Consider the following 13,445-nt stretch of genomic DNA (forward strand, 5'->3'; position numbering starts at 1 on the left):
CAATTTGACAGAGCTTGAATAATTTTGAAAACAACAATGGGCAAATGTTGCTCAATCCAGGTGTGGAAAGCTCTTAGAGATTTACCCAGAAAGACTGTAATCACTGTCAAAGGTGATTCTAACATGAAGATGTATTAGTGTTTTAGTTTTCATATATTTTTTTTTACAAATGTTAGATTTTTTTCCCACTTTGACATTACAGGGTATTTTGTGTAGATCGTTGACAAAAAAAAGACAAATAAATCCATTTTAATCCCACTTTGTAACACAACGAAATGTGGAAAAAGTCAAGGGGTGTGAATACTTTCTGAAGGCACTATGTCATTGCCAAGACTGTGCCCTTCAGCCAGGATCCACTCTTCTCCATAGACACGCCTCCTCAGCTATGCACTTTGTATGTTTTGATTAGTATCAAGTAAGTATGATAGTACTTTCACGAGCGACAGAACTGAAGATTTTATACATGCGGAGCACTCCACTGTTTGATTATTGATGTGTGAAACTACTGAGTGATTGAATATTTTTATTTTACCTTTATTTAAACTAGGCTAGTCAGTTAAGAACAAATTCTTATTTTCAATGACCGCCTAGGAACAGTGGGTTAACTGCATATTTGTACCTTGTCAGCTCGGGGGGTTGAACTTGCAACCTTCCGGTTACTAGTCCACCACTCTAACCACTAGGCTACCCTGCTAAAGCTAAAGCTATTAATTGCTGCTGCAGAAAACAATATTTGCAATCTTGTTGTTTGCTTGTTATTTCCATGCTCCAACCCTGTTGGTAAAACCTGTGTCCTTATTGCTTAGATAGTATCATTATTTATTAGTGAGCTAAAATTATAACTTATAATAATGATACATTGTGATTGAATTACAGCCTAAAAGATTGTTTCAGTCTCTGTGTCAATGTTTCTGACTTCCTATTCAAACCATTGTTGAATTTGCTCTGTGTTATCCCTTCAGGATGATGAGATCTATCATGAATTTCCTATTGTTGATTCTCCTCGGACTGGCAGACTCTGTTGGTGCGACTGAATACCCCTCTCCAACTGGAGATCAATCACTTTAAATAGCATTTGAGTATTATTGAAATAATGTTACAGGTTAATTAGTGGCTATTTCAGATAAATCTGCTCTTATACAAAGTAATTTAAATGTGTAACTACAATTAAGTTGTTTCTTACAACTCTTTTTGCATCTTTTCCAGGAACGAATATGGCTTTAAGGGGTAAAGGCACCCAGTCATCAATATTGGCTTTTTATTATGCTCTAAACGCCATTGTTGGGAACCGTGACAGTGTTTTGGCACATTGCTCCTGCAATCACACTGAGATTGAACCTAACCCATGGTGGTGATTGGACCTGCTTAATACCTACAGTGTTCTCCAACACCATCTCCAACATAATTGATTGTTGTTCCAGCAGACTGAATGGAGCTGAGATCTGCATCAGAGACTCTGTGTCATGACCTGATCTGTTTCACCTGTCTTGGTGATTGCCTCCACCCACCTTCAGGTGTCTCCTGTTTTCCTCATTAGTCCCCGGTGTATTTATCCCTGTGTTTCCTGTCTCTCTGTGCCAGCTTGTCTTGTTTTGAAAAGTCAACCAGCATTTATTCTAGCTCCTATTTTTCTCCAGTCTCTGTCTTTTCCTAGCCCTCCTGGTTTTGAGCCTTGCCTATCCTGACGCCGAATCCGCCTGCCTGACCACTCATCCATTCATTTCTAATGACCAATCTTTTTGACTTGGTTACAGTGAAGACAAATACAGTGATGACTAGAGAGCACTCTTGGCCAGAGAGGCAGGGAGGTGGTGAGTGGTACAGGCAGTGGGTCGTAGCCCTCAGTATGCCAGACACCCACCAAGCTGCCCAGACTGATGGATGGACAAACAGGCTAGCACGCAGCTAGACAGACAGACATATAGAGTTTATCGCAGATGCAGCGAGATACTTATGTTTCTAGTTCCAGCAGTGCAGTAATACCGAACATTACAAAACAATGCACACAAATGCATTGCACACAATGCACCCCCAAAATAAAAAGAAAGCTATGTAAGAGTCAGAAATATACTATATGTAATGGTGTGTAAAGACAGTATGGACAGAATATGAAGACAAAATGTGTATACAGCAGTAGTTAAATAGGATGAGACTTGACTAGAACACAGTATATACACGTATGAAGTGGGTAAAACAGTATGTAAACATGATTAAAGTGACCCGTGTTCAATGACTATGTAAACAGGACATACAGAGAGCTGGCCCTGGCCTGCTGGATGAGTGTTCTTTGCCCAAAGAGAGCCCTGCTTCTCGCCCCAGCTCAGACCAACAGAGAATTAATTGGCTCATTTACCAAGAAAAACACTCTAATCACTTGGTTTCCTCTCATTAAAAGTTAATTAGTTTGACACGAGTTTCCTGCAGAAGAAAGTATTGGCCACTTAGAACTCATTAGAGCTAAAGGAAAACATCACACTGAAGAGCTGGTTGGAGATGGAAGTGGAACGCACGTATGTCCACACACAAATCAGATCAAATTTTATTTGTCACATACACATGTTTAACAGATGTTAATGCGAGTGTAGTGAAATGCATGTGCTTCTAGTTCCGATAATGCAGTAATAACCAATGAGTAATCTAACCTAACAATTCAACAACTACTACCTTATACACACAAGTGTAACGGGATAAAGAATATGTACATAAAGATAAATGAATGAGTGATGGTACAGAATGGCATAGGCAAGATGCAGTAGATGGTATCGAGTACAAGTATATACATATGAGATGAGTAATGTAGGGTATGTAAACATAAAAGTTGCATAGTTTAAAGTGGCTGGTGATACATGTATTACATAAAGATGGCAAGATGCAGTAGATGATATAGAGTACAGTATATACATATCAGATGAGTAATGTAGGGTATGTAAACATTATATTAAGTGGCATTGTTTAAAGTGGCTAGTGATACATTTTGTACATCAATTTCCATTATTAAAGTGAGCTGGAGTTGAGTCAGTATGTTGGCAGCAGACACTCAATGTTAGTGGTGGCTGTTTAACAGTCTGATGGCCTTGAGATAGAAGCTGTTTTTCAGTCTCTTGGTCCCTGCTTTGATGCACCTGTACTGACCTCGCCTTCTGGATGATAGCGTGGTGAACAGGCAGTGGCTCGGGTGGTTGTTGTCCTTGATGACCTTTATGGCCTTCCTGTGACATAGGGTGGTGTAGGTGTCCTGGAGGGCAGATAGTTTGCCCCCGGTGATGCATTGTGCAGACCTCACTACCCTCTGGAGAGCCTTACGGTTGTGGGCGGAGCTGTTGCCATAGCAGGAGGTGATACAGCCCGACAGGATGCTCTCGATTGTGCATCTGTAGAAGTTTGTGAGTGCTTTTGGTGACAAGCCTAATTTCTTCAGCCTCCTGAGGTTGAAGAGGCGCTGCTGCACCTTCTTCACAACGCTGTCTGTGTGGGTGGATCATTTCAGTTTGTCCGTGATGTGTACGCCGAGGAACTTAAAACTTACTACCCTCTCCACTACTGTCCCGTCGATGTGGATAGGGGGGTGCTCCCTCTGCTGTTTCCTGAAGTCCACGATCATCTCCTTTGTTTTGTTGACGTTGAGTGTGAGGTTATTTTCCTGACACCACACTCCGAGGGCCCTCATCTCCTCCCTGTAGGCCGTCTCGTCGTTGTTGGTAATCAAGCCTACCACTGTAGTGTCGTCCGCAAACTTGATGATCGAGTTGGAGGCGTGCATGGCCATGCAGTCATGGGTGAACAGGGAGTACAGGAGAGGGCTCAGAATGCACCCCTGTGGGGCCCAATGTTGAGGATCAGCGGGTGGAGATGTTGTTACCTACCCTCACAACCTGGAGGCGGCCCGTCAGGAAATCCAGTACCCAGTTGCACAGGGCGGGGTCGAGACCCAGGCTTGATGACGAGTTTGGAGGGTACTATGGTGTTAAATGCTGAGCTGTAGTCGATGAACAGCATTCTCGCATAGGTATTCCTCTTGTCCAGATGGGTTAGGGCAGTGTGGTTGCGTTTGCGTCGTCTGTCGACCTATTGGGGCGGTAGGCAAATTGGAGTGGGTCTAGGGTGTCAGGTAGGGTGGAGGTGATATGATCCTTGACTGGTCTCTCAAAGCACTTCATGATGACGGAAGTGAGTGCTATGGGGCGGTAGTCGTTTAGCTCAGTTACCTTAGCTTTTTTGGGAACAGGAACAATGGTGACCCTCTTGAAGCATGTGGGAACAGCAGACTGGGATAAGGATTGATTGAATATGTCCGTAAGCACACCAGCCAGCTGGTCTGCGCATGCTCTGAGGACGCGGCTGGGGATGCCGTCTGGGCCTGCAGCCTTGCGAGGATTAACACGTTTCAATGTTTTACTCACATTGGCTGCAGTGAAGAAGAGTCCGCAGCGGGCCGTGTCAGTGGCACTGTATTGTCCTCAAAGCGAGCAAAGAAGTTGTTTAGTCTGTCTGGGAGCAAGACATCCTGGTCTGCGACGGGGCTGGTTTTCTTTTTGTAATCCGTGATTGACTGTAGACCCTCTTGTGTCTGAGTCGTTGAATTGCGACTCTACTTTGTCTCTATACTGACGTTTAGCTTGTTTGATTGCCTTGCGGAGGGAATAGCTACACTGTTTGTATTCGGTCATGTTTCAGGTCACCTTGTCCTTAAAAGCAGTGGTTCGCGCTTTCAGTTTCACGCGAATACTGCCATCAATCCACGGTTTCTGGTTTGGGAATGTTTTAATAGTTGCTGTGGGTACGACATCGCCGATGCACTTTCTAATGAACTCGCTCACCGAATCAGCGTATTCGTCAATGTTGTTGTTGGACGCAATGCGTAACATATCCCAATCCACGTGATTGAAGCAGTCTTGAAGCGTGGAATCAGATTGGTCGGACCAGCGTTGAACAGACCTGAGCGCGGGAGCTTCTTGTTTTAGTTTCTGTCTGTAGGCTGGAAGCAACAAAATGGAGTCGTGGTCAGCTTTTCCGAAAGGAGGGCGGGGGAGGGCCTTATATGCGTCGCAGAAGTTAGAATAACAATGATCCAGGGTTTTACCAGCCCTGGTTACACAATCAATATGCGGATAGAATTTTTTGTTTTTAGATTAGCCTTGTTAAAATCCTCAGCTTCAATGAATGCAGCCTCAGGATATGTGGTTTCCAGTTTACATATAGTCAAATAAAGTTTGTTCAGGGCCATCGATGTGTCGGCTGGAGGGGGAATATATACGGCTGTGATTATAATCAAAGAGAATTCTCTTGGTAGATAATGGGGTCGACATTTGATTGTGAGGAACTCTAAGTCAGGTGAACAGAAGGACTTGAGTTCCTGTATGTTGTTATGATCACACCACATCTCGTTAATCATAAGGCATACCACCCTCCCACCCCACTGCTTACCAGAAAGATGCTTGTTTCTGTTTGCGCGATGCGTGAAGAAACCAGCTGGCTGCACCGACTCCGATAGCGTCTCTCGAGTGAGCCATGTTTCCGTGAAGTAAAGAAGGTTACAGTCTCTGATGTCTCTCTGGAATGCTACCCTTGCTCGGATTTCATCAACCTTGTTGACAAGAGACTGAACATTGGCGAGTAGTATGCTAGGGAGTGGTGCGCAATGTGCCCGTCTCCGGAGCCTGACCAGAAGACCTCTTCGTTTGCCCCTTTTACGGCGACGTTGTTTAGGTTCGCCAGCTGGGATCCGATCCATTGTCCTGGGTGGAATGCAAAACACAGGATCCGCTTCGGGAAAATTATATTCCTGGTCATAGTGATGGTGAGGTGACGTTGCTCTTATATTCAGTAGTTCCTCCCGACTGTATGTAATGAAACCTAAGATTACCTGGGGTACCAATGTAAGAAATAACACGTAAAAAAACGGAATACTGCATAGTTTCCTAGGAACGCGAAGCGAGGCGGCCATCTCTGACGGCAGGCTGCGCAAACTAATACACTAACACACAGTCCCACGTACACAAGGTCACAAACTCAGCAAAAAAAGAAACGTCCTCTCACTGTCAATAGCGTTTTATTTTCAGCAAACTTAACATGTATTTGTATGAACATAACAAGATTAAACAACTGAGACATAAACTGAACAAGTTCCACAGACATGTGACTAACAGAAATTGAACAATGTGTCCCTGAAAAAAGGGGAGGTCAAAATCAAAAGTAACAGTCAGTATCTGGTGTGGCCACCAGCTGCAATAAGTACTGCAGTGCATCTCCTCCTCATGGACTGCACCACATTTCTGGGGGGAATGGCCCTAGTCCTCACCCTCTAATCCAACCGGTCCCAGACGTGCTCAATGGGATTGAGATCCGGGGTCTTCGTTGGCAATGCAGAACACTGACATTCCTGTCTTGCAGGAAATCACACACAGAATGAGCAGTATGGCTGGTGGCATTGTCATGTCAGGATGAGCCTGCAGGAAGGGTACCACATGGGGGAGGAGGATGTCTTCCCTGTAACGCACAGTGTTGAGATTGCCTGCAATGACAACAAGCTCAGTCCGATAATGCTGTAACACACCACCCCAGACCATGACGGACCGTCCACCTCCAAATTGATCCCATTCCAGAGTACAGGCCTCAGTGTAACGCTCATTCCTTCGACGATAAACGCAAATTCGCCCATTACCCCTGGTGAGACAAAACCGTGACTCGTCAGTGAAGAGCACTTTTGCCAGTCCTGTCTGGTCCAGCGACGGTGGGTTTGCGACGTTGTTGCCGGTGATGTCTGGTGAGGACTTGCCTTACAACATGCCTACAAGCCCTCAGTCCAGCCTCTCTCAGCCTATTGCGGACAGTCTGAGCACTGATGGAGGGATTGTGTGTTCCTGGTGTAACTCGTGCAGTTGTTGTTGCCATCCTGTACCTGTCCCGCAGGTGTGATGTTCGGGTGTACCGATCCTGTGCAGGTGTTGATACACATGGTTTGCCACTGCGAGGACGAACAGCTGTCCTTCCTGTCTCCCTGTAGTGCTGTCTTAAGCGTCTCACAGTACGGACATTGCAATTTATTGTTCAGTGTAACGATCTGGGCGTAGTGGGTGCGAGTCAGGTGCAGGAAGCACAGAGTTCAGGGTAGTGCTATTAAATGCACAAACGGCGAACATAAGCCACCCCACGAAAACACAGGGCGCACACAAAACAAATGCCCCAAACACGGGGACTAAAACAGTCCAGCAAAAACCCACGAACAGGAAACACGTTAACCGCAAACGTGCACACTAGTCACACAAAAAATCCCGCACAAAGAGCAGGCCAATAAAGCCCAACTAATCACCAAATAAACAACAGGTGTAACCAATAAACAGAGAAGGAGGGGTAGGAGTCGTGACACCTTGGCCACATCTGCAATCTTCATGCCTCCTTGCAGCATGCCTAAGGCACGTTCACGCAGATGAGCAGGGACACTGGGCATCTTTCTTTTGGTGTTTTTCAGAGTCAGTAGAAAGGCCTCTTAGGTGTCCTTAGTTTTCATAACTGTGACCTTAATTGCCTACCGTCTGTAAGCTGTTAGTGTCTTAACGACCGTTCCACAGGTGCATGCTCATTAATTGTTTATGGTTCATTGAACAAGCATGGGAAACAGTGTTTAAACCCTTTACAATGAAGATCTGTGAAGTTATTTGATTTTTACAAATTATCTTTGAAAGACAGGGTCCTGACGGGGTCCTGCTGAATTTACAAGCGCACGCATGTGCACACACACAATCATCATTAGACATTCATAAAAACATATTTAGGGTTGTCAGATAGTAGAAAACAAACACATTGAGCATAGTGAGGGGTGGACTATTGTCACGTTCACTGTCTTCAAACTCCCTGAGCCAAGGCGCATCGTGCATGTAATTCCACATTTCTTTTAATCGTTGTGAAACCTTCACAAAAAAGAGCAGGTAAACAGAAACAAACGTGACGCAACCGTGGCGCACACAAACACACACAGAAAATAAATAATTACCCACAACATAGGTGGGAAAAAGGCTGCCTAAGTATGATTCCCCATCAGAGATGACGATAGACAGCTGCCTCTGATTGGGAACCACACTCTGCCAAAAACAAAGAAATAGAAAACATAGAATGCCCACCCAAATCACACCCTGACCTAACCAAATAGAGAAATAAAATGGCTCTCTAAGGTCAGGGCATGACAACTATGCACTGTAAAATGTAATTAATCTCTTTTTTTGTAGAAACCCGTTGCCTAGAACTATTTGAGTAACCCAACTCAAAGTTTGTCAGTGTTCAATATTTAAAGTAATAACATTACCACCCATATGGTTATCTTTTAAGTTCTAAATATTTAACTGTTTTTTGTTTTATTAACTTTTTGACACTAAATTGCATTGTGTATTCTGAACTTGTCACACCCTGATCTGTTTCACCTGACTTTGTGCTTGTCTCCACCCCCCTCCAGGTGTCGCCCATCTTCCCCATTATCCCCAGTGCATTTATACCTGTGTTCTCTGTTTGTCTGTTGCCAGTTCGTTTTGTTCGTCAAGCCTACCAGCGGTTTTCCCTTTGCTCCTATCTGTTTCTAGTTCCTGTTTTCCCGGTTTTGACCATTCTGCTTGCCCTGAGCCTGCCTGCCGTTCTGTACCTTGTCACATCACACTGGATTATTGACCTCTACCTGCCCTGACCCCGAGACTGCCTGCCGTTCTTTACCTTTTGGACTCTGATCTGGATTACCGACCTCTGCTTGCCCTTGACCTGTCATTTTGCCTGCCCCCTGTTCTAGTAATAAACTTTTGTTACTTTGACACTGTCTGCATCTAGGTCTTCCCCAAAATGTGATAGAACTATAACAATTTAAGTTACTTGAACATGAATATTTGTTATAGTGAACATAAAAATGTAATGTCCCTTCTACCTAAATGACTAACCTTCATTGCACATTTTGTCAAGTGTAAGTAGTTCTGATTAGTAATTTTCCGTGGTCGTGTCTTAATGTTTAACATTGTTTTCTGTATTTGTTGACATTTTTTGATATCCATTCATCATGAACAATTACACCTCATAGCATAAGAATCTGCTGAATACTATTCTAGAAATATACTTTTCTTTCTTCAAACATGCATACAACATGATGTAAATGTGTCATAAAGGGAATGTTTCCCACAGTCCTCTAAAAACAGTGGCACATGGCACTATTAAGTATTCATAACTTGTAAACCGTCAGCCAACACTCATAAATCAAGTGATTTTTATTCAGATATCAATGTGTCTGACTACTACACACGGAAAATGGCGGACGGAAGACAGGATGGTGCGGCAGGTGCCGCTTCTCATTCGAATGCTGTAATTTTATCTAAACCATCAGGTGTACGCCGACCCCAGCTAAGTAACTCACGCAAAGAGTTAAAGCGCAATTATGTGTTTTATCTCCAGTACTCTGCCATGATTGTCAGTTATGTAGCTGCTCTACTGATAATCTCAGTGCGTCCTTGCTGGGATGACATACCGGAGAATATCAACACCAAACACATTGGTTCACCGTTCCACGGGAGCGGACAGTACACAGCATACCATAATGTTCTGAATAATGGCCAAGTCTACCTCGCTCCTTATTCTACTGAACCGCTTAGGCGTAACAAACACAAGTCCAACATTTATCGGAAACTGTTAAACTACCTGTTCACTACCCTCCTGCTCTCCTGGGATGTACAACTCAACCCTGGGCCCAATATCACCGAGCCAGTGATACGCACCGGAGTGGAGAGCGGTGGAAGGCCTCGTCCACTGGTCGTCGCTGCTGTGGAAGTGGGTGAGTGCTATGGTCCTATGGTTTCTCTCGACTCACCCGGCTCCAGGATAGATTTTGACTCTTCAAACATACCAGAGTCGCTATATGCGATCCCTGACTCTGCTTCTGGTACGCAAGCTATTTTAATTAGTTCCCCGCATCCAGTGTAGGCGGGAGGGATTGTTAATTGCGCTACCGAACTGCCCCTAATCAAAACGAAACAAAACGGCCTAAACCCAGCCGTCAGAAAACACAGAAAATTTAACTTTTTTCAATGTGTCAATCACTCTCGAGTCATCTGGGACCCACGAGCTAAGCCCAAGGGACTACTAGGGGGGCACTTGAACATTCGTAGTGTCATTCCAAAAAGTGATCAAATTCAACATCTACTCCCAGACTCCAACCTTGACTTTCTCTGCCTCTCAGAGACATGGCTCCATAAACACTCTCCATATGCTGCTTTGATTGTGCCTGGCTACAATGTTTTCAGGAGAGACAGGATTGAAGGAAGAGGAGGGGGTGTGATGATTTACATTAAAGAACATATCCGATGTAAACAAATTGAGTGGTCATGTGATAATGAACTAGAATGTATCGGCCTGAACGTTACACTGTCTCCCCAAATGTCTTTTACCCTCATTGGAATGTATAGGCCACCTTCCACCAAAAGTGTGTTTTTTGATCAGTTTAATACCATGCTTAGGGAATGTGATTTTGGGAAAGAGGTCATCTTAATGGGAGATTTTTAACATTAATTATGAAGACAAGTGTTGTAGGAAAACGCTCAAACGGATCACTAATACCTTTGACCTTACACAGCTAGTTAAAGGGCCAACCAGGGTGACTTGTTGCTCTAAAACACAGATTGATTTGGTGTTCAGTAATAAACCAGAGAGATTGACTAAATCATTCAATATGGTTACTGGGCTGTCTGATCATAATCTGACACTTATAGCCAGAAAGATGTCTAAGAGCAGGTTTAACCTCTCTACTGTTAGAAAGCCGGATCAACTCAGAATACCTAAGAGTGAATTAAACTATTTTGAAAAAGCAATTAAGGGAATAAACTGGAATGATCTCTTGTCCTATACAGACGTGGAAGCTGATAGTCAGGTTTTTCTATCCACAATCCAGACTACAATAAATGGCTTCCTAAAGAAAATCAAATCAAACCTGGCCAAAAGAGCACTCTTCCTTGGCTAAATGGAGAAATCTGGAAATTGATGAAAGAACGAGATTATGCTCTAAAAATAGCCCTAAAATCTAAATTAGAGCATGACAGACGTAGGTTTACCATGTTGAGAAATAAGGTGATAAAAGAAATCAGACAGGCCAAGGCAAACTTTTTTATTAACATAATTGGTGAAGCAAAGGGAAATTCTAAATTGATATGGGATAATCTAAAAAGTTAACAGGAAAGACCATAGTAACACTGCAAAAAGACTAGAAATCATGGTGAATAACAATCTAACACAGGATGCAGTTGAAATAGCAACAGCCTTCAATTCCTACTTTATTGACTCTGTCAGGTTACTGACACAGAACCCCTCCACTGATTTCTTGGGCTCAGTGCTAGTGAATGACACTCAACCTGTCTTCATCATAAGGGAGGTTTCTTAGTCAAAGGTGAACAAGGTGATTAGCTCACTAAAGAACTCTAAAGCCAAAGATGTGTTTGGGATGGACTCTACCTTTCTTAAAAACTACAAAGAGTCACTCATTGGCCCCATTACTAAGGTCACCAACACATCTATTGGTCTCGGTGTGTTTCCAAGGGTATGGAAGTCGGCCATAATAACGGCCATCTTTAAATCAGGCGACCCTGCTGACGTGAGTAACTACAGGCCCTTTAGTATACTACCTGTGGTGTCAAAGGTTGTTGAAAAGTGTGTAGCAGAACAACTGATTGCCCACCTCAACAACAGCCCCTTCAAGATGGACAAAGGGGGTGCTGTTGGGGCTGTGTTTCTGGACCTAAGGAAGGCTTTTGATACTGTTAACCATGAGATTCTCATCACAAAATTGTCCAAGTTCAACTTTTCCCCTGATGCCTTGAGATGGATGAAATCATACCTTGAAGGCAGAACTCAGTGTGTCAGAGTGAGCAATGAGCTGTCGCCCACTCGTAGCTATGATGTGGGCGTGCCCCAAGGGTCAATACTGGGGCCCCTCCTGTTCAGCCTGTACATTAATGATCTGCCTTCTGTCTGTTCAAATGTATGCAGATGATACAGTGATATATGTGCATGCAAAGAGCAAACAACAAGCTGCACAAGAACTCACTACTGTAATGGTCCAGGTTACAAAGTGGCTCAGTGACTCGTGTTTGCATCTCAATGTGAAAAAAACTGTTTGCATGTTCTTCACAAAGAGGGCAACAGATGCTACTGAGCCAGATGTCTATGTGTCAGGGGAGAAGCTCCAGGTGGTATCCGATTTTAAGTACCTTGGCATCATACTTGATTCCAACCTCTCTTTTAAAAAGCATGTGAAAAAGGTAATTCAAATAACTAAATTCAATCTAGCTAATTTCCGATTTATACGAAATTGTTTGACTACAGAGGTAGCAAAACTGTACTTCAAATCTATGATACTTCCCCACTTAACATACTGCTTGACTAGTTGGGCCCAAGCTTGCTGTACAACATTAAAACCTATTCAGTCTGTCTACAAACAGGCTCTCAAAGTGCTTGATAGGAAGCCCAATAGCCATCATCATTGTCACATCCTTAGAAAGCATGAGCTCTTGAGTTGGGAAAATCTTGTGCAATACACCGACGCATGTCTTGTATTCAAGATCCTTAATGGCCTGGCTCCCCCTCCACTCAATATTTTTGTTAAACAGAAAACCCAGACATATGGCAGCAGATCCACAAGGTCTGCCATGAGAGGTGACTGTATAGTTCCCCTAAGGAAAAGCACCTTTAGTAAATCTGCATTCTCTGTGAGAGCTTCCCATGTCTGGAATACACTGCCATCAGACACACATAACTGCACCACATATCACACTTTCACAAAATGCTTGAAGACCTGGCTAAAGGTCAATCAGATTTGTGAACATGGTCCCTAGCTGTGTGTTGCCGCTTTCCATGTTGTCTGTTGTCTGTAGCTTGTGAGGTGTGGAAACACTTTGTTGCTTTTATGAATTTTGTCTTGCTGCTTTTTGTTCTATGTTGCTCTGTCTGTATGCTATGTCTTGCTTGTCCTATGTTGCTATGTCTTGCTTGTTCTATGGTGCTATTGTCTATATTGTAATTGTTTTTAATAACCTGCCCAGGGACTGCGGTTGAAAATTAGCCGGCTGGCTAAAACCGGCACTTTTACTGAAACGTTGATTAATGTGCACTGTCCCTGTAAAAATAAAATAAACTAAACTAAACTAAAACTACTTTATTATTTTAAGTAGATTCAAGTAAGAACATCTGACTTTCAAATATTAAATAATCATAATTTGTAAAAACTCAATAACTTTAGATTAGTAGAACACAGATAAATAAAGATCAGACTTTTGGAAAAAGTCAAGGGGTCTGAATTACTTTCCGAACGCACAGTATACAAAAGTATGTGGATACCCCATGCAATCTCTGTAGACAAACATTGGCAGTAGAATGGTCTTACTGAAGAGCTCAGTAACTTTCAATGTGGCACCTTCATAGGATGCAACCTTTCC

The sequence above is a fragment of the Oncorhynchus nerka genome, linkage group LG14, assembly GCF_034236695.1.
Source record: "Oncorhynchus nerka isolate Pitt River linkage group LG14, Oner_Uvic_2.0, whole genome shotgun sequence".
NCBI classification, from domain to species: domain Eukaryota; kingdom Metazoa; phylum Chordata; class Actinopteri; order Salmoniformes; family Salmonidae; genus Oncorhynchus; species Oncorhynchus nerka.